We start from the raw sequence: 22425 nt of genomic DNA on the forward strand, positions 1-22425 counted from the left end.
ATAGATATTAAATATTCGTACGTAATTACACACTGTACTCCATATGATTAAGGGTTATCAGTCCTTATTGCGTAATTATTTCTAGTATTGGATAGAACAGATTATGGAAATTCTCAGTTATGATAAGATTAAATGGTTCAAAAAAGTATGTCAAGGATTGTGTCTTTCATGTATTAATCATGCTAATGTTTGCTTTACTAATTTCAGTGCAGTGTCGAGATTAATGAAAATGAATCACGCGTCCTATGTATCGCAATGAAATACCGGTATCTTTTATCAATTTTTACAACACATGATAGTACAGTAAGACCTCATGTGTTGATATGACGCAGAACGGTCAGTTTTAAAGAGTTACAAAATATTGCATTTTTCATTAGACAAAGCTTGTTTAGTTTATATCGTAGTAGTTAAGCAAAACAATAAATACAAAAAATAAGATATTTAGTACATGAGATTTCGTTGATAAAGTTGTCGTTTTTTTTTCGAAATGGGAATTTTAAAGATCTATTTTTATCTGTTGAATATAAAAAGGGAAACACTGACGTTAGTCATCGGCGTTGCTGGTATAAATCTATTTATTTACCTTTCGTCATTGAATTTAACCGGATCGTTACATTCACTTTTACGTTCACTGAAATTTTTTTTTTTTTTGTATTTTAATTATGTTTGTTGATCTTTGAAAAAAAGTGTAAGATAGCAACATCAACTACCAAAAACGCAACTTTTAATAACATATTATTTCCATCAGTTTAATTGAGGTCTGAAGCTGCAGTAGTTTTTGTTAATTTGTGTCTCATTGTTTCACTGTCTTTTAATATTTATTCTCACATCGGACTCGGTCTTTTTAAACTGAGTTTCACTGAAGGTATGCTTTTTGATTTTTAGTTATTTTTTTTTCTTTTTAGTTGAGTATGACGTCAATTTTTACTGAACTAATATACATGTTTATGTAGAGGCCAGTTTCCGGTTGTTGGATTTTCAGCTGTATGGTCGGGTTATTGTTTCTTTGACATATTGCCCATTCACAATTCAGCTCTCAATTTCATTTTGTGTACAACGTATCGTACATACAAAGTATTGCTATTTGACGCCTTTTATTCCTCACTTTGAGCTCCTATGATTTAAAAGATATTGAACACGTTTAAATAAATAAAATATTAACATATATATTTTTGTCAAGCACCATACTACACAGTCGCTTAGCTTAAAGCTGATTCAACATTTCAATTGAAAGTATATATTTAATCATTGAACGCCTTTGTTTGTTATCTTTCACAACGATCAAATAGTCACAGTGCTAAGAAAAGTGAAAAAAAATAAGAATGGCAAACATAGAATAATGCTATTAATAACACATATTTTATCAGTAAAATTGGAGTTGAAAAGATTATGTAATTTATACTATATTAAACATGACATTAAAGTATAATAACTTTTTTCAAAAAAATATTATAAGACATTAAAAGTGAAAAACCAAGCAAGTCTTTGACAAAGTCAATACGACACTTGTGAAACGTGGAAACATTTTGTAGGTGATATAAACGTCGTTCCTCCACCAGACGAAGATATTCATGGCTTAATCGTCTCCCATCGAGACGTTATTTCACAATGTTCATTTCGAACCTACAATAGAAAACAAATGATATATCATGTTTCTCAATTAAGTAATAAGGGCTAAATCAAATAGAACATGTTAAAAAGGATGATATTTTTATAGTTTGCACTCAATTGATTAATGCTACATCACATGTTGTACAAATGAGTAAATGTTGTCTGCTGATTTTTTAAAAACAGAAGAAGATATTCAGGTCTGGTTTCGAATCAATCGATATGATTTGCATGCTCTGCATAATTGGCACAAGATTACCACCATAAATGAAGTGAGACAATATCTGCACCCACCCTTTTTTTATTTCTACAATACTTACAATAGTCTTCATATGTGACAATTCTAACCAAACGGATGGTTAGTGTATTTATTTACCATATCATTATATAGTCATCACTTTATTTATTTTTATAACGGATATAAAATCAAAAACAACAATGATTAACATACTCATATACCCTTGTAAAAGTTTGGGTATAATGAAAAATGACCGATATACATTGAACTGAAAGCCAACAAAGTTCAAACTAGTGTAATGGACATCTTAATAATTTTTTTGCCAGTTTAGTCTTTGAAAGAGACTTGTCTTATTGTCAATTATACCATATCAAGTGTTTTTTTCTAATTGAATCGTCCTATTTGATTGACATAGAAAAAGTTTCGATTAATATGTCTTACATGGAACAAATAAAACAGAAATAAGTATGGGCGACTTCCAATTGAAAGATAATATAAATTTTACGCCATCCAAATCGACACTGCTGAATTGGAAAACAGTTTTTATCGCGTTTATCAAACTACGAAGACACTCGTTGTCAAAAAGACTAGATAATAATCCAGTTAAACGATAACTGTTAACTTTGCAAAATACTCACAATAGATTTGCCAGTATGATATGACTCTTGTATTGTCTAAGTCCTGAATGAAAAATATAAATGTATTTTATATTACTCATTTTCACAACACAAATATTGGGAACAAAAAACAAACAGCAAGTTCAGTTTAATGTTTAAGTTTCAACCAGGCCGTTAGTTTTCTTTATTTAATTGGATCTCAGTTTTTTCCATCCCAAACCTATCTTTTTGGGAAATCGTGAATTGGTTTGCTACATTCTCAATTTTTTTCTCCAGTTTATCGTATATAAGATAACCATTTCAATGTCATCGTCGTAGGACAAATCAGAAAAGTGATTGTGTTTTACCACATGTTACCATTCGCTTCTAATGTATTATTTAACGCATTTAAGGTGCAGTTATTGATAAAAGTGTCAGCTGATCTGCCTATGATTAATGTTTACAGTAAAGAAAGTTATTTGAATAGAGCTCGTCCCATATAAAAAAAGATGCGTTAATTCGTCGCTTCTGGTGCCGAATGGCATAAATCTGAAAAATTAAAAGTTGACAGGTAGGTGAAACTTACATAAATGAAGAGATAAATGAAAAAATAAACAGATTGGTGCCTGATTAAGATAATTCCAAGGCCGTCAGTTGGCACCAGAAGCGACGAAGCAGCGCATCTATTTTGGGTGGGCAAATATCCACTTTTTGATATGGGACGAGCTCTGACGTCCCACGGCCACAGCTTGTCTGGCAAAACAGCCGTTGGACGTTAGAGTAATCTCGGACTAACTAGCAAACAGATTATTTTCATGTTCAGGATGAGAGATGAGAAAAAAAAGAAAAAAAAAACACAACTGGTCCCGTGATAGAGGCGTGTTTGAAGTTGAAATGTATACTACCACTGGAAAAGAAGGATAAATTAGATAAAGTGATTCATTTTTCCTTTTAACAGGCCACCTACGAATTACCATAAAGAGTTGTTGCAAGGGTTCAAATCATACAGTAAGCGTAGAACGCTTTCTCAAGAGGCATCATATCTATCGTGCCAATTCTCACCGGATGTAGCTGTGAATTTGTACATGTACATGTTGTTCATCCCACACAACCGAATTGAAGCCTACTTTGACAAGGGTTTTACTGCCGTTCGAAAGAAAACCAATGACTGATTGATTGTTTGTTGCTTTATCCTGCATTATATTAGCACAAAAAGGCTATATCGCGGCGAGAGCTAATTCGAATATTTTTACAATTTAAAGCATATTTTTAAAATAAGACAAAAGGTCCTTCAATATACTAAAATCCTAGACTAAAGCAAATTAAGTATTTACAAATACAAAACAACAGTAAGACAACGTGATAAAAATTAAAACCAATGATGACCATATAGTGATTCCCCAGACATCAATTGGAGATGAAGTCATAAAGAATAATGGGGTACTATTTTTTAACTAGATAGGCCAAAAAATAAAGTATAGAGTAGATTTGGTCTAATACTACAAATATATCGTGACCATTCTACATGGTGTCGCTGCAAAACAACACCCATACATTATTGACAGAAATTAGACAAATATGCATTATTATAAGTATGCCAGAGCATAATTTTGAAATATTGCGCTTGCTCGATTTATATATTGACACGTCGAATTGTTTTAATATTCAGCTTCAAATATTTTTTTTTATTTAACTAGTTGATTGGCAATCACGTCTTTTATTCAGAACTATGAGAGACAAAAAAAAAACATTTAGTTTTGCAAAAACCCTTTTAGTCCAGTAAAAACTAAGTTTTCATTTCATTCATCTGTTCATTGTGTCTTTTTGTCGGGATGTATAAGTACCCGGCCACGTCCACTTTTATTTTTTGTCTATCTGATGAGTTAAGCCCTTTTCAACTGATTTTTATAGTTCGTTTCTTATTTTGTACTGTTATACCACTGTCCCAGGTTAGGAGGAGGGTTGAGATCCCGCTAACATGTTTTACCCCGCCACATTATTGATGTATGTGTCTGTCCCAAGTCAGGATCCTGTAATTCAGTGGTTGTCGTTTGTTTATGTGTTACATATTTGTTTTTCGTTAATTTTTTTACATAATTAAAGCCGTTAGTTTTCTCGTTTGAATTGTTTTACATTGTCTTTTCGGAGCCTTTTATAGCTGACTATGCGGTATGGGCTTTGCTCATTGTTGAAGGCCGTACGGTGACCTATAGTTGTTAATGTTTGTGTCATTTTGGTCTTTTGTGGATATTTGTCTCATTGGCACTCATACCACATCTTCTTTTTTTTATATTAAACGTCAAACTAATTGCCACAGCAAATGTTGTCGTTCTTATCTATAGCATTAAGCCCCAAATAAACACAGACAAAAGTCCCATCAAATCTAACTTAAAGAATAATTCAGGGCCTGTTTTTGACCCCCCTATTTTCTCATTTTTCAAATTCTGTTTTTCAAAGCTACTCATTATGTTGAAATATTCTCTATTGCTTGAAGTTTGTTATTATGAACTTCAAAACCACTAATTTTAGCAACTGAGTAAGGTGAGGGGGTAAACTCTCGGATATTATTCAAATAATGTAATTATAATTCACTTTCAGGTGTTTTGTACAACTTGTTTTTTAGTTTTGAAGTGCCTGCACCAACATGAACCAGGAATTTCTTTATTCGAAATTCGTAAGCACTGTTTTTGCTGTGTTAATCGACGTATTAAATGTTTTGAATCATTTGAAAGTGAGAAATCTCTGCAAAAATTAGTCTTTTGTGTCACCTAATGGTTGATTTTTTTAAATTTCATGTAAAAATATGATTCTTTGATGGGTAATAAGTTCATATTTGAATACATTATATAATCTTCCGCTGATGAAATGTACAAACTTAAGTGGTATGGATATTGTTATTATTTTTTGTAACTTTTCATTCATGAAATTGAAAATTTATGGCTTTCTGGCCATTTTTAAATAATAATGTGAAGATTTGGTATTGTTTATATCTGTAAATTATATTTGTTTGGCTTCTACCTTGTTTTATAAAGAAAACTTTAAACCACAAAAAGAGGAATATATATGCTTAATCAATTTTATTCAATTTGAGATTCTCTACCTTGACATGCTGAAAAATCTATCAAATGGTCAACTAATGATTATGAAATCTAGGTTGTAGGTTGATAAAAGATATTAAGACACCTTTAGAGTGATTTGTTATACTCTAAACACGGCTGAAATATCAAGAAGCAATGCATTCTGTTCAATAGAAGCGATAACGTTATAATTTTGTATCAATTTTATTGACTTTTCTGCCTTATGGCAGAGTTATCTTCTATATCAATGTAAATCTCCATAGGAATGTTAAAATCATGATTTTTTAGTTTTCATCAAGTTAGATTTGATGGGACTTGTTTGTGTATTCATGGGTTAAAATGCTAAAGATGAAAACTTAAAAATCTTCTGTTGCAATTACCTCAAGGTAAGGGTTAAATTTATGCTAGATTGATTGAACTAATTAGCCTTTTTTCTGCGACATGCTTTTCGTAGTTTTTAAATAATTAATGTAAAAGTAAAAAGGGAAGATAGGGAAACCAGATGTGTTTTTTTTTTTTCATATTAGAAAAAAAAATATACAGTTAACTCTCGTTGTCTCGAACTCGGTTGACTCGAAATTTCGGATGAGTCGAAGTTTTCACGTGGTCCCGAACTTTATTCCATACAAAAGTATGTAATTCGACTCCTGATGAGTCGAAATTGGATGAGTCGAAATTTCGGTTGAGTCGAACTAAATTTACGGTCCCAAGGTTAACAAAAGCATTCAAAAATCATTTTTTATCTCGAACTAATACACATATGTCAAAACATGACCTCCGGGATTTAAATGGATTGAAGAGTTAATCTGACAATACACGTGTAATTAAATTTCCGGTCACTGACCACTGTATTGATTTATGACATGCTATTTCCATGAGTGTTTTCCTAAGATTATCTTTTGTAGAATTTAATTAGTGATAAATTGTTAATGTTCATGAAAAAGTATTTTAATTGTTTACAAAACAATTAATTTGTGATTTACACTAATGAGCTTGGGTGTGTATAAAGTGAGGATTATGGCTTCCGTTGATGATCACCTAAAAACTACTCAAACGGCGTCTTTAATCTTATTATATGTTCTTTTGAAAACAAAGAGTGAGATTAAACAAAATGAATAGAAATCAAAATTTTCTTAAATCTCTTGTATCCGAGAATAAACAATTTTGTCAGCTATTAGCGACCTGAATTACGAAACTGTCGATTGGAAATTACTCTCTTGGAAAAGCCATAGGATTTTTTTTTTTTAATTGAAACAATTGAATAAGTAAAAATAACAGTCATTATAATAATAAAAGACTGTGACATACAAATACATCGATCTGATACTAGAATATCGATCCCCTTGTCATATTCACCCGGATTTATTTTAGCTTTACCAAGCTATGCAAGAGTTGTGTCCCTTAGATTGTCGAACTTCCGGTGTTCGTTTGAGTCGAACTACGTGTATCTCGAAATATTTCTCTGGTCCGGCTGACTTCGACATAACGAGAGTCGACTGTAGTATTGAAGTGAAAGGTGACAAAAACACATTAACCTGGATATATATATAAATTTGCTTGTGATAAAACTAAAAAAAAAAGAATACTAATCGTTAGTGGTATATATGTAACTAGGATAAACAGCTAGCAAATTTTAAAATACTATAGATTATTTCATGATAAAAAAAGGCACGTTAAATAAGTACAAGTCCCTTCAATACGATTAATGTATAAGACTTACTTGTGATATTTGAAACACACATATTTGTGAAAAAACAGCTTCAACCGTAGTTAATACTGGGTAATTATTACCTGTAGACTTTGATCCAGTCCCTTTTATACATCGGCCGTATCTTATCTTGTTTTTAATCTTTAATAGTTATTTTGATAGCAGATATATCTAGGCCAGTGATAATATGTGTGATGATCATACAGGGTCAACAATATCGTCGAATAACGTATATGGGATTGATTATCGTCGTTTAATTCACATGAAATTGGCAATGATAAAGAAAAACATAGTTATAAACATTATTTATTCATATTAATACACAAAACTCGTTCGTCGGATAGGTTGAGTACACAAAAACGATATGCTTGATCCTTTACGTTTTTAGTTTTGACAAAAACTGACTCACAAGTGTGTTTTTGCGTTTCTGATTTCAATACAGGCTATTTTAAGTTGACAATGATAACGTTTCCATATATTAGATTTATGACATAAGACTTCTCATGTGAATTTAAAGGTTTGGTCATCCAACAGACTATTTGAATCCCAATGGGTACCAATTGCGCTCATCTACTTGTAGATTTGTTTTTTGTATTTTTATAAAGCAGAATTTATTCAAGGGCTAGTACAGAAAAGAGATTAGTCCAGTCTTTTAATGCCACCTTTCGGTATATTGATGATGCACTGTCTCTTAATAATAAAAGATTCAGTCATCATTTACATTAAGTATATCCAAGTGAACTTGAAATTAAAAAGATACTACCGACACCGATAAATCTACTTCATATTTAAACCTTTTTTCTCTAAATGACAACTGATGGTAGGTTGAATACTAAAATTTATGACAAACGCGATGATTTTAATTTTCCTATAGTCAACTTTCCATTTATGTGTAACAAATACCAGCGGCACCATCACATGTCGTATATGCGTCTCAATTGATACGTTACTCTAGAGCTAGCTCAAACTACGTTGATTTTATTGAACGAGGAATACTGCTATCTGCAAAGTTGCTAAGACAGGGCTATGAATCAATCAAATTGAGGTCATCACTCAAGATTTTTCGCGGTCGTCATCATGAGCTGATTGGCCATTATGACAAAAATCATATTCTATTATTCTTCCTTAGTCATAATAACCTCCCGATATTACCGAACTGAACTAAGAAATAACACGACGGGTGCAGTATACGGTACAGGACATGCTTACCCTTCCGGAGCACCTGATTTCACTTCTGGTTTTAGTGGAGTTCGTGTTGTTTTTTATTTCTTATTTATAACTGTTGGTGCAAATTCATTTGTTTTTTGGAGTCTATGTTTACTCCTTAGTTTTGATTGTTATTGTGTTAGTTTAAAATGTGTCAGACGTATTTTTCTTGATTCATTAAGCACATCTATTTACTACCATTTAAATAACGGTCAATAAGGGAATCTGAGAGAGAAAAAAAGATAATGTAAAAAAAAAATAGAATTAGAACTGTTGATGGAACATTTTTTTATTCACTGAAAGAGCCGTTCAAAAGGATTATATAATCATGTAAAATTTTAAATTGAAAACTTTAAGTACTATTTAGAGTAAAAAAGTGCAATTAACAGTTCTTACAAAAAAACAGCTTGAAAGCGATACACTTAACGTTACAAAATAGCCATAGTTCGAGTGATTAATTAAGCGAAAAATAGGAATATAAAAATATGAATACAAAAGTAGAAAATAAACAAGCGAATCCTTGACAAAGTCAATATGACACTTGTGAAACGTGGAGGTATTTAGTCGATGATTTAAACGTCGTTCTTCCACCAGACGAATATTTTCATGGTGTTAAAGTCCCTCCTTGAGACTTTATTCTGCTTTGTTCATATTGAACCTAAAATAGAATAAGGTGAAAACTGCGAGATTAAATATTACGTTTGCCCTTAATACATACTTCGTCAAATGAGGCACTATCATAATTGATTACTTGTTGGTTTCTTAACGTTTGATTTAGAATACTTCATTCATATTCATACTTATAATATGATTTAATCAATACAGTTGATTTTCTCTAAAAATACTGAGACATGATAAAGGCTGAAGTATTATAATACTACTGGATTGATTGATTACTAATTGCGTCAGACCGCATCAGCACATTAAGGCTTTATCGGGTGAAAGCTTTTTTAAATATTAAAACAAGACGTGTTCTGTTTAAAAATTGAGACAATCAAATTAATACAACAAATTCATATTTTGGAATAAATTAACAAATCAAAGCATATTTCTAAAATTGGGATTGATACATGTATTATGTAAATTATGTAATTATGTAAACATGGTAATGATTTGATGAAAAATGTATTACCGCTTTATCCAAATATTTTATACAATTTACAGTATAGACTAAAATCAGACAAAAGGTCCTTCAATAAACTCGAATTCAAGTTTAGACTAAATTGATTTTTCACAAATAAAAATCAAACACTAACATAAATAACGTGATTAAAATAAAAAAAAAAAAAAAATTATACGACATCTTTATATTTTATAACATATTCCAATTTCTTTTCAGAAAGAAACATTATTTGTAATTAGAACGCTATCAAATAAATCATACATATTGTTAATATTGAAATGATTCCTATTGAATATTAGCAAAGTCAATATAATTAATCATGTTTGATAGTAAATTTCAGTTGCAAAGTATTCATCGTGATTCTTTTTTTAGATATTCGTATGTTATTCTAGTATGACCGATACGTGATCTAGAAATAACACACCGATCTTTTCTGCACAGAAATGTATTTAAAGGTTACGCTAGCTAGTTTTGATTTAATTTTAAAAGACTCAGAACTCGTAGAAATATAAACTGTTGAAAAATCAGATGTTTTTTTCAGGAATTTGTTTCAGTTTCATTATATTTACAGATATCAAATATCAATTTGAGTTTTGAAAAATTCCCAAGGTTGACTTTTACCCTACTACAGGAGAAGTGTTTTTTTTTTTGGTATTGAAACAATTGATATCGCTTCATATACCATAAAAACTGATAACAACTTTGATAGAAACAAGAGATACTGCATTTAGACCAAAAAAAATTGTTGAGGTGGGAATCAAATACAAATAAAATAAATAGAACCAATTTATTTTTTGGGATTTTTTTAAGGCGAAAAACATTAAATGATTTTCACAACTTCACAATACGACCGAAATTGAATTGAGGTAAAGTAGATATGATTACCGGAAACATCTCGTCGCTGTGTTATTGTTTTATAATCGATAACGTCCAAATTAAATGAGTACAGTTAACGTAACGGTTATTTTTAAATACTTACATCAGGTCTGCTAGTCTGTTATAGCACCCTGTGTTCTTTGCGTCCTGCAAGAAGAAATTTTATTTCACTTATCTATCTATCTCTCTATATATATATAACCATCTTATTATTGCACAATTGTTATGAGTGTTTATGCACATCAAGATTTGGTTTTCTTATGATTATTTTTCATCTTGTCATCCTGGGTTTATGATTGAGTATTTCTTTACATGTATTCCTTCTTTTCCTATTAGGCCGAAAGGAGACGTGGACCGGAATTCACAGTTGTCATTTGCTTATAAATTGAATAAATTCATGACGTTAGTAATTGCCAGATGAACTGCAGGAGATCTGATTACGGTTTAAACATGTGTTAAAGTAGGAAGAAAAGTTTAGGAAAACAAGCATGTGTATATAGTACACGGATGCCCCACTCGCACTATCATTTTTTTTATGTTTAATGGCCCCTAAAATTGAGATAAAAATTCTTTTTAAATTAGAAAAATCATGTCATAGGGAACATGTATACTAAGTTTCAAGTTGATTGGACTTAACTTCATCAAAAACTTTAACCTGAAATTTGCACAAATATTTTCTATGTTCAGTAAACCCTGAAATCGTGGTAAAAACTCTAATTTTGGCATTTAAACTAGAAAGATCATAGGGCACATGTATACCAAGTTTCAAGTTGATTGAACTTCATCAAAAACGACATTGACCCAAAACTTAAACATGATGCGGGACAGACGGACGCACAGACCAGAAAACACAATGGCCCTCTACTATCGTAGGTTGGTCATAATAAAAAAGGGAGAAATATTGGCTATTAAATTTAGAAATAGACTATACGGGTGCTGTGTTATAATATAGGGCTCATTTGGAGTTTGACAATTTGACGTTATGAAAATAGAATATAATAAATCGACAAAAATGTAGATGGCCAATTTTACATCATGATCATTACAATAAATTCCAGTGCACTTTTGAAGCGATTGAATTATATACAACAGATACGCATACAATGATTAACGTTAATCCTTTCACAAGACCACAGCTCTATGTATTTCAAGTCACATGCAAAATCTGGGATGTTCACATACAGATTTTACTTTACTCAGCCAGTAGATAGATATATAAAGATGTGGTGTGATTGCCAATAAGACAACTCTTCATCCAAATTACAATTTATAAAAGAAAACCATTGTAGGTCAATGTACGGCCTTCAACACGGAGCCTTGGCTCACATTGAACAACAAGCTTAAAAGGGCTCCAAATTTACTAGTGTAAAACCATTCAAACGGGAAAACCAACAGTCTAATCTATATAAAAACGAGAAACGAGAAACACGTATAAATAACATAAACAAACGACTATTACTGTACTTCAGATTCCAGGTTTGCCAGTCAAATAACTTGCGTATACAATTTTTTCTTGGAAGAGTTTTTATTATAATCATAATTTAAAGACTGTTAAAGTTTATTATTTTGGTGGCAGCGTCACATTCTGGTTAATGTAAATTAAATGCTGACTCTTTAAAATTCATATTTTCCCTGGTTCCAAAACTAAAAAAAAACAGTGAAAAAAAATTAAAATACATATTTTTTTTTATATATTTTACGTTTTTAAGGAAAAAATAAAAACATTTAGTTAACAAAAAATATTAGTCGCGAGTTATGGTTTTAGTATTATATGTAAAGCAATACAAAATAGTTTTCAGTGGCATAACATTTGTTTCTTCTTTCTTCGGTGTGACTGTCTCTTAGGTATCTTTCGCCCCTATTTTATTTTGTTCTTTAATGCAAAAAGTCACGTTTTACAAACGTTTACACCAGACGGACGACGACGACGACAGACGCTAAGTAATGGCTAAAGCTCACTGTTCCTTCCTTTTATCAAAACTAAATTTTAGGAATTGTTGGTCCTCCATGCAACTTCCTGCATTATTTCGACTTTTTTTATAATTTTTCTTCATTTGAGTATCACCGATGAGTTTTTAGTAGATGAAACGCGCGTTTGGAACACATAATAAATCTCAATCCTGGTATTTATGGTGAGAATATTTATAGATGCAGAAAAAATATAACTTTAATTGTAATTATCAAGTGCAAGTTCAAACTGTTTATCTATTTCATTTTAGGGAGAAATAATAATCCATTGATGTCTGACTAGTAGCTGATTTACATTTTACAGTGACGTCTTCGGTCATTGGATTAATTGATAGATTGTTGTTAGTTGAGCGCATTAAACATTATAACATTTTTATATATTATAATATATTCGGTCACTGGATTTATTTCTAAGTAGCGACTATCCTTAGAAATAGAATAAAAATGCAACTTAGTTGATAAGTCCAAACCTGTGTTGAAATGTCTGTTTCTACATCATTGTCTGATTACGGATAACATGTAAATTAACAAATTTGGCTAACCCTGATCCCGTGGAGAAATTGTCATTAATATCATTTTAAGTTTTTGCACACTCGAGTCAGATGACCTTAACTGTTGCACTGAATCAGCTAACGCTATTATATCATCCGGATCTTAAGACTCGACACAGCCTGTAAAGTAAATCCCGAATCACGAAAGCATAATTCAATTGTTGTGGTTTTGTTGTATTTCCATGACACCACATGAATTCATTGAATGGCTTTGTAAACGTTTATTTCTTTGCAAAGTTCAGTTTGTTCAATACGATTGTGTATTGCTATTATTGAGTGTTGTATTAACCTGCGTGACTTTAAAATGGGTATTGCAGTCGCATTCACCGATATCAAATATCAATTTGGGTTTTGAAATTCCCAAGGCGACTTTTACAATACTAAGAGAGAAGTTGAGTTTATTTTATGGAGACAAGTTATATCGCCTCATGTCCCCTAAATAGTTGTTGCAAAGCGCTCGGCACTCAGTACTTACTTCAGTCTTTGACTTTATAATCTCATTCTAATGCAAGTAATGGTGCGAGTATTATTTTTGTCAACATATCGAACATTCGAACCAGTATTTAATTGATATTTCTACCGGAGGGACATACATGGTGATTATATTAATATACCTGTAAAAATGTGTAGGTCATCGCAGGACAAAACAACAAACTTTATATTGATCCTAGGTTTCTAGGTGACTGTATAGATAACAATATACCATGGTATCAATTAACCAAAAGCACACGGGGATAGAAGCAAATATTTTCAAACGTTTCTACCTACAGAGAAATAAATAAGTACTTGTTGAGAATTGGACCATTTCTTTTTAAAGTTTTTTTATGGGGAACAATTTAATTTATTTTCACGATTTGCAGCTAGACCGATATTGAATCGGGGTAAAATAGATAGATTTACTGGAATTATCTCGTTGCATTATCATGTTTATTGTTAATTGATAAACGATACTAACTTCCCAATTGTTTGAATACCGTTTACGTAAGGATTGTTTAATTTACTTACACCAGGTCTGCTAGTCTGTTTAAGCACCCTGTGTTTATTAGGTCCTGCAAGAAGAAATCTCAGTACAATCATCTATATACTATCATCCTATGTCATCACACAAATATTGCACAATGAGAGATCTTTTTTATTAGTTATTTCACATTTTGTCATCCCGGGTCTGCTTATTCAAAACGATATGTGTTTCCATTTTTATGATAAGGCCATATGACGACATGAAGTGGATGCTATCGTTGTCATTTAAAAAAATAAAGCTGTCTGGTCATACAGCCCCTTTACTGCAAAATCAGGATTTCTTGTGCAACATTTAAGAAATTAATAATTGCAGTATTTATAATTAAAAATACCATTTAATCATCATAAATTAATAAATCGGAAACAAAAATGGTAATTGTTTGTACTCATTTTAATTGAATGTATTGACGTTGCTTTCCAGATTGTAAGAAAATTTGCATAATATATAGGTGCGTTTTATAGTAAAGAAACCTATTTAGAAATATATATATAAAAAAAAGAAAACTGGGCAACAAACTCGGACACACATAATCCCCCCTTTGGCATATAACGTTAAAAAGGGAATGTATGAAGAACAATAAAAGTGACGCCATCAGAATTCGAACTTGATCTGTTTTTGGGATGCGTATTATGAAATTGTGGATATATATCTCATAATATTTGGTTGATACAAACTAAAGTTCGAAAACGGAAATTTTTTTTAGGGCGTGCGAACGGACGGATAGACCGACAGAAGGACCTACAATGGAAACATTTATTGCCAACTCCGTTGAAAACATGGGCATTATAAAATGTAAAGTAGACTTTTTTAGTTTTCGGACAGAAAAAGATTAGGTCAGTAAACACCACAACACATGTGTTTAGTTTTCATCATAAATAACCATAATAGTCTTAATATTAAATTACAACAAGCTGTATACATAGTTTCTCAAGAGGCACAATATTTCACTTTCTATGTATCATTTTTCATTTCTTTCATTTTAACTTAACTGTTTAAAATTCTCTTGGCAGCGTGCTCGGGTAGGGTCACATGACATCCTCTTAACAGTAACAACAAATATTAAGCAACAGTATAGTTTTTTATATCTTTGTTGAAAACATAATTAGTTTCACATATGTTGTCACCACCCAGCGGGCACATCAACGTTGCTTCAACGTTGAAACAACGTCATGCTGAAACGTTGAATCAACGTTGAAATATAGGTTGAAAATGAAAGGTCATTTCAACGTTGAAAATACAACGTTGCATCAACGTTAAGATATCAACGTTGATTCAACGTTGAAAACTCATAGTTGATACAACGTTGAGAATGTTGATAATTAGTTTCTTTATAATGTTTGTGCTATTTTCACATTTCTTGATCAGTGTGAGAAAAATATTTAGTGAAATATCTGTTCTCTGCAAATGATTGGATAAAATTTATCAATACCTCAAAATTTCTTGGTTTCTTCTGAATTTTCCTAGTGTGACGCATGAAAAAAGGTGACCATGCCTGATGACCTCAAAAGGAATGATAACACAAATAAGTCCATAGTACATGGATGCCCCACTCGCACTATAATTTTCTATGTTCAGTGGACCATGAAATCGGGGTTTAAACTCTAATTTTGCATTAAAATATCATAGGGAACATATGTGTACTAAGTTTCAAGTTGATTGGACTTCAACTTCATCAAGAACTACCTTGTCCAAAAACTCTAACCTGAAGAACAGACGGACGGACAAAAGAATGAACGGACAGACGCACAGATCAGAAAAAATAATGCCACTCTTCTATCGTAAGTGGGGCATAAAAATCATTTGAGAAACAGATAAGGACACTCTAACTCAAGTAATATGATATTTCTCCACTCTCAACAGTTAAATATTAATTATCTAAAAAGCTCAAAGCAATTTGGTAGACTAACAACCAGTTCATTGTAACGCCTCTGGTGTAAGTTGGTCAGCTCTTCGTATGTAATACAACACATTTTTGTTGGATGCTCCACGCACTTTTTTTTAGAGAAAAAGAAGATTAAAAGACATTTATTAAAATATTTGATTAGGATGAATGGATAGTTGGTTGTTTAACATCCAGTGACAAGTCAAATGCATATGCAGGACAAACATGAGAGCAGACATGCTGAGCAGGGTTATAAATGTACTAGCTCACTAACAGTTCACACATGTCACCTTACCCAGACACATATTTTCTAACTCGAGGCTAACCACTCTTAAATGCTATATGTTTGGTGGAAAAGCGGCAAATACCAATTTTATAATCTTTGGTTTGAACTAACCTGCCATGCAATTATTTAGTCAATATGAGTCATTAAAAACAAGATGAAAAGAGCATTTATTTATTTTCAGTATCTGGAATGGAATTTGAAATGTCCTCATCCTGCCTCTTGTTTTTTTCGTTCCTCCCTCCACCTTCACGTCTTTCAGGGGCATATTTAAGGAACCTGGACATTTCACTCTTCATCATGGTTTCGGTTGCGTCAACCAACCCAGGAAAGGACTCTGAGACACATTCTGTTTGTAAAAAAACAGTAACAATTAAATCACAGAAGTGAATAAACAGCTGCGCCACGAGCGCATGGTTCGCTCGTTGTCTAACTCTTGTGTGTGAAGTTTTATGCAATAATCATAAATAGTTTCTGAGATACGGCACGACATGTGAAAACCCTTCCTTTTTTTACAAAAAACTCAATATCTCTAAAATAAAATTTTTAATCATCACCAAAAATTATACAGATCTTTGGATTAATATAACTAAGAAGTGTGTAAAGTTTGAAGCAATATTCATAAATAGTTTTTGAGATACGGTGCGACATGTGAAACCCCCCCCCCCTCCTTTTTTTTACAAAAAACTCAATAACTATGAAATAAAATTTTGAATCATCACCAAAAAGTATAAAAATCTTTAGAAAAATATAACTAAGAAGTGTATTAAGTTTTAAACAATAATCATAAATGGTTTTTGAGATACAGCGCAACATGTGGAAAAAAACCACCCCTGTTTTAGTTACGAAGTCCTGGAACTCAAAAATTTTTAATCTTATTTTCATGTTTACGCCGGACAGATGGATAGACGGATGCCAGACATTTGTATACCATAATACGTCCCGTCAAAATTTTAATGGGCGTATAAAAATTATTTCTTTTACGTAAAAAGTTCATACAGCTACTGAGGATAAGTAAAAAGTAGTCTTGAGGTTGGTTAGGATGAACAGGGTTTCAAATTTGTTTTCCAGTAAATTTTGCTTGAAAGTTACTTGCTAATATAGAATTTAAAATAATGTAACTCACCAAGAATTATTGTGAACAACTTTGAGGCACCAAATGAAATTTTGCCATTTTTCCCGCTGAATCAAAGAATTATGGAGGACCCTGAAAAAGATATATGCATCTAAATAAAAAAAATCTCATTCAGATTTAAGATGTTTTTAATTTTACAGTCTACAATATGAAAATGCATCAAGTTTATCAAATAATTTTTAACAGACATCTTGGATGTTTTTGCTGTTAAAATTTGCTCGTTAATTTCAATTTCTACATGTTCTTTTCTTGCATTTGTACTAAGTGTTTACTCTTTTCTTGGCTTGTAATCTGATGTACAGTTGTTGTCGTCTGTGTATGTAGTGCATAGGTGTTTCTCATTTTTATATAGATTAGACCGTTGGTTTTCCGGTTTGAATGGTTTTACACTAGTAATTTTTTGGGCCCTTTATAGCTTGCTGTTCGGTGTGAGCCAAGGCTCCGTGTTGAAGGCCGTACCTTGACCTATAATGGTTTACTTTTATAAATTCTTACTTGGATGGAGAGTTATCTCATTGGCACTCATACCACATCTTCCTATATCTATAGTAGTCTTTCCCTCATAATTTGTTTTTGTTACCTGTTTGAAAATCATATAGTTTCCTTAACTTAGTTTTTTAAAGAAAATGTAAAATGGGTATAATCAGGATGATACAAGTACAATTGTTGAAAATGCTTTGCAAAAAATCATCAGACCAAAAAAAAAATCAAACTTCGTCTGAAACTTGTGACGATAAAACTATATACCAAATATAATATCAAATCAGAATCTACAAGCATGACGAAAAGAAAGTGTAGAAAACGGATAATTTGAGTGAATTTTCTGAGTCCAAGGACCACAACTGCCTCCGTAGGGGAAATCCCGACCCGCAAATAGTGGAAATTCCAACTTGCAAATAGTGACAGATAATTGCCCAATTTGGCAGGAATGTAAATGGATTTAGCCTTTCAGCTTTCATTAATTATATATCTAGCCCCCCCTTTTTTTAAATAAGAAAAATGGATAGGACACTGGAAGTGAATGACAGGCCTTCAACTGTTTTATCTGCACCTGTCAATTAATAAATAACCTATAGGTACTCTATGTGCACAGAATCAATTAGTAAATACTTGTTTATGTTTAAACCACGTGTTCAAACGATGTGTGTGGGCACTGCCACTGCATGGATTTAAAATTCCATACATGTACGATATGTTGATAGAAACACAATTGCCTATGTACTTAATAATTTGTAACAATAAAATAACGTACAGATTGTTCACTTCTGTGTTCATGTCTCATGCTACCTTCTCCCATCGCTGTAAACGTACGTAGTAGAATAGTTTTTTCTTCTGTTTTTCTCGGGCAGTAAACAATATTGTTTCTTTGAATAAAGCGGTAATCGACATGCGCGAACTTTCGGAAGCATGTCCGTGATATTCCGAGTAGCAAAGTTTTAAGAGCGGGAAATGTATAAAATTATATTTCAATAAATATGTATAAATATCTCCGTAAATTAATTTTATTTTAAATTGTTACAATGGTTTGGATATTGTTATAACCCTTTGTATGGAAGAAATATATTTTATTTTGTAGAAAGTGATTATCAGAAAACATGCAAGGTTCTTTGGCAGATCAAAAAGGGGATCGAGAGGGGAAGGGGGGTACGGTTCTGGTGGTTTTGACCTTTTTCTGGGAAAAATCTGGTTGATAATAAAGGGAATCTCTTAAGCTTGACCGGAGCGGGCCCTCTCTTAGGCAGTCAGTTCGGCCCCCGGAAAATTTCTGAATCCGCCATTGTCAATTTATACATTTATCGTAAAAAAAAAAGAGGGGATTTCACCCCATCAAATCCCCCTCCCACTTAATCACACGGCCTGCTTCAATTTCCGAACTTAATTCATTAGAAAAACAGATTTAAATAGTTGATTAATACATGATATCATACATTTCATATATATAAATTGGTTCAACGTTGAAAATATGACGTTGAATCAACATCAACTTTCTGTTAAACTTTCAACGTTGAAAAATAAGACGTTGAATCAACATTAACTTTCTGTTGAAATTTCAACGTTGAAAAATAAGACGTTGAATCAACATCAATTTTCTGTTGAAATTTCAACGTTGAAATTAAGACGTTGAATCAACATTGAATTGTGGTCGAATATACAACGTTGATGACGAACTCAACCAAAATTCAACAATTTTTCTACGTTGAAACAACGTCATGTGCCCGCTGGGCAGTCTCTAAATGTTAATGCTTTGTGCTTTTTTTTTAATTGAAAATAAAAATTACCTTTATGCCTTAGTGTGCTTAAAAATACCATTTAGATTTTAGGTCACGGGAATACCACATATCATTTTAATGTGATTGATCATAAATTTTCATTTAAAAATAGAGCTTAAAAATTTAAGTCTAAAAATAGTTTATGGAATTCATGTCTAAAAATAGTTGACGGAAATTCCTATTGATAGTATTAATAGTAAAACATAAATGGTGCAAGGCCAGTGCTAATCATGTTTCCTTTTCAAACGTGTTTGTTAAAAATGAGAGAATTATTGACTATTTTTTGTCTTCAAATTCTTTTTAACTTTGTTGACCTGTTTGGATGAAATAAAAAAAAAGCTTTTGGCTAATCACAGCACCGGAAGACAATAATCCATTAGCAGTCTGAAAATTGATTGTATTTCAAAAGAAAGCTATGTACCTGTGTTTTATAGTGAACAAATTAAATATATTTAACTTGTTTTCAATTTGAAGTATCATCAGTATTTTAAACAAATTGTTTAATTTAAACATTACATATATTCGTACATTAATTACAATAGTGTGCGCCACACAATATATATCGTATTTTTTTGCGTTTTTATTTTTAGTATTGGATATTTAAATAAGATAATGGAAATTCCTAGTTATAAATAGATTAAATGGTTAAATAAAGTATGTCAAGGAATGTGTCTATCATATATGACTGTATATCATTTTATTTATTTATATCCCATTAATCTCTCTTGCTTAATTTTGATTAATATTAATACCAAAGTAGTCAATACACATTTTTTTCTCTGAGTTATTGCAAAGTAAAAATAAAACATTAAGTTTCAACAAGTCATAGTCTGCTGTAGGTTATATTTTTTATTTTATTAAAGCACTAAATAATTGATAAAATGTTTTTATTCTTCCTTTCCCATAACATTCCTGAGACGAATGATCAATGCCTTATTTGAAAAAAAAATATTAAAAAATTAAAATAAAAACACGTTACATAAAAACAAATAAATGAAAAAAGACATTCGTGATTCATGAATACAAAATAGAATAAAGACTTACCAGTAATATGCGACATGTTCATATTGGGCTATTCCAGAAATAATCCATCCCCCCCCTATGGAAGACATTGGAATTCCAGATTTTTTTTCCTCGATTTTTTCTAAAATTCCAGACAAATTTCCAAACTTTACAAAAAATTTCCAAACTTCTTGTCTATTGGTGCACAAGAAATTCCATGAATTTTGCAAAGGGTAGAGTAATTTCCATATATTATTTACTGGTAGTCGTTAAGAATTTCCAGAAGAGAAATACTTTGCAATCTATTATTTCCAGGTATGAAACACAAAGAGTTCTGATCAATTCCCTATGTATGTACATTTCGTCAAAGACTTCAAAATGATGGGGAAGCGTACAAAAATGTATACAGTGATAGTACTGTACATGTACAAAATGTAGTATACATGTAGTTTTTAAAGAGAAAGAGCATTCAACATATTGTTTTATTCATTTAATATGTTGCACTTTGTAAATACAACTTTTTTACAGACTATGCCTGCCTCTTTTGGGAATATATATATATATGTATATAAATAGTATAATTTGTATCTTGACTTGTTTCATGTATGTAAAACTGTTGAATTTTAATCAGGTGCAAATGTCACTCATACAGAAAAGAAAAAAAGAGAAAATTTGGTCTGATTATGGAAGTATTATATTGAATGCATACTTCAATTGTTTGATAAATTTATAGTTGAAGCCTTAATGACCTTTGTTAGCAAAAAAAGAAAAATCTTGACATATTATTGAATGTAGCTTCAGACACTTCTGATGTAATCAAGGAGAATTTATAATTTCAACCAAGTTATATATCAAAATCTGTATTTTTCACCCTTTTAAATATGCGGAATTTAATTAACACCAATAAATTGTGCAATTTAAATTGATATCGAAAATTTATGATGAAATTTAGGGTTTGTCATTGTGCTATTACATTATTGACTAACTAGTACAAGATTTTAGGTCACTTCAGCTAAAAAGCCAGAACATTTACCAATTAACAGATAATTGATACATCATTTATTCAAACACACTTGTTTGTCTTCACAGCAGGAAATTGTCTAATTACCACAATATTGTAGAAGACTGACCAGAAATGACCAGCTGTGGGCTCATGACTCTACTATAGATTGCAAAATACTGTTAAATATAAATAAATAGATTGTTAACAGAATCAGTGGTAATCTCTGCCTTTAGACTTTTTTAATTAATAGTCTTGATACAAGGAAATAGTTTAGTATTTGTGGTTATAGTGTTTTATTTATATGAACAAATATCACTAAGATAAGTAAAATGGATAGAAATAAGAAATGACTGATGTTTTTTAAAAGAATTATCCCATTTTCAAAAGCTGGAATGAAACTTAAAAGATATTGAATGCAATTATTCTTCACCAATTGCATAATCTAAAAATGACGTTTAAAATTATCAGCCATGAGTTTTGAAAATTTAAAAGGTTGATTAAAAAAAACCTGACATTCTTAATACATATCCCGTTTAATTAACTATTTGTCTAGCCTGCAACTAGATCTGCCAGAGCTAGACATACCTGTATATATAGCAATCCTTTGCAGTGGTGGATCCAGGGGGGGGGGGGGGGGGGCTGGGGGTTGGAACCCCCCCTTTTTTTGGCCGATCAATGCATTTGAATAGGAGCATATAGTTGGACCCCCCCCCCCCCCTTTACTCTGGGTTTGGAACTTCCCCTTTTTAAAATGGTTGAATCCGCCACTGCTTTGCTCTAGTATCATCAACATTTTAAAAGTTTTGTTAAATCTTCATGGAATTCTGCTTAACTAACAGACACTTCTTCTAAACAAAAAAAAGCATGTAGAGATGTTC

At 31.6% G+C, this 22425-nt stretch overlaps 2 long non-coding RNA genes across 2 annotated transcripts; both read right to left on the reverse strand.

The window, feature by feature from the left end:
* Window positions 1-1146: 1146 nt before the first annotated feature.
* On the reverse strand, window positions 1147-20613 carry LOC139486335 (uncharacterized). Its single transcript, XR_011655552.1, has 6 exons — window positions 20587-20613; window positions 13957-14000; window positions 10536-10579; window positions 7240-9091; window positions 2485-2527; window positions 1147-1623 (listed from the first exon to the last, which is right to left on the reverse strand). It is a non-coding gene; the product is annotated as an uncharacterized lncRNA (long non-coding RNA).
* LOC139486336 (uncharacterized) lies at window positions 16298-18901 on the reverse strand. The gene is made up of 3 exons (XR_011655553.1): window positions 18525-18901; window positions 17264-17344; window positions 16298-16486 (listed from the first exon to the last, which is right to left on the reverse strand). It is a non-coding gene; the product is annotated as an uncharacterized lncRNA (long non-coding RNA).
* Window positions 20614-22425: the final 1812 nt, after the last annotated feature.

The sequence above is a fragment of the Mytilus edulis genome, chromosome 8 (assembly GCF_963676685.1).
Source record: "Mytilus edulis chromosome 8, xbMytEdul2.2, whole genome shotgun sequence".
Taxonomy (NCBI): domain Eukaryota; kingdom Metazoa; phylum Mollusca; class Bivalvia; order Mytilida; family Mytilidae; genus Mytilus; species Mytilus edulis.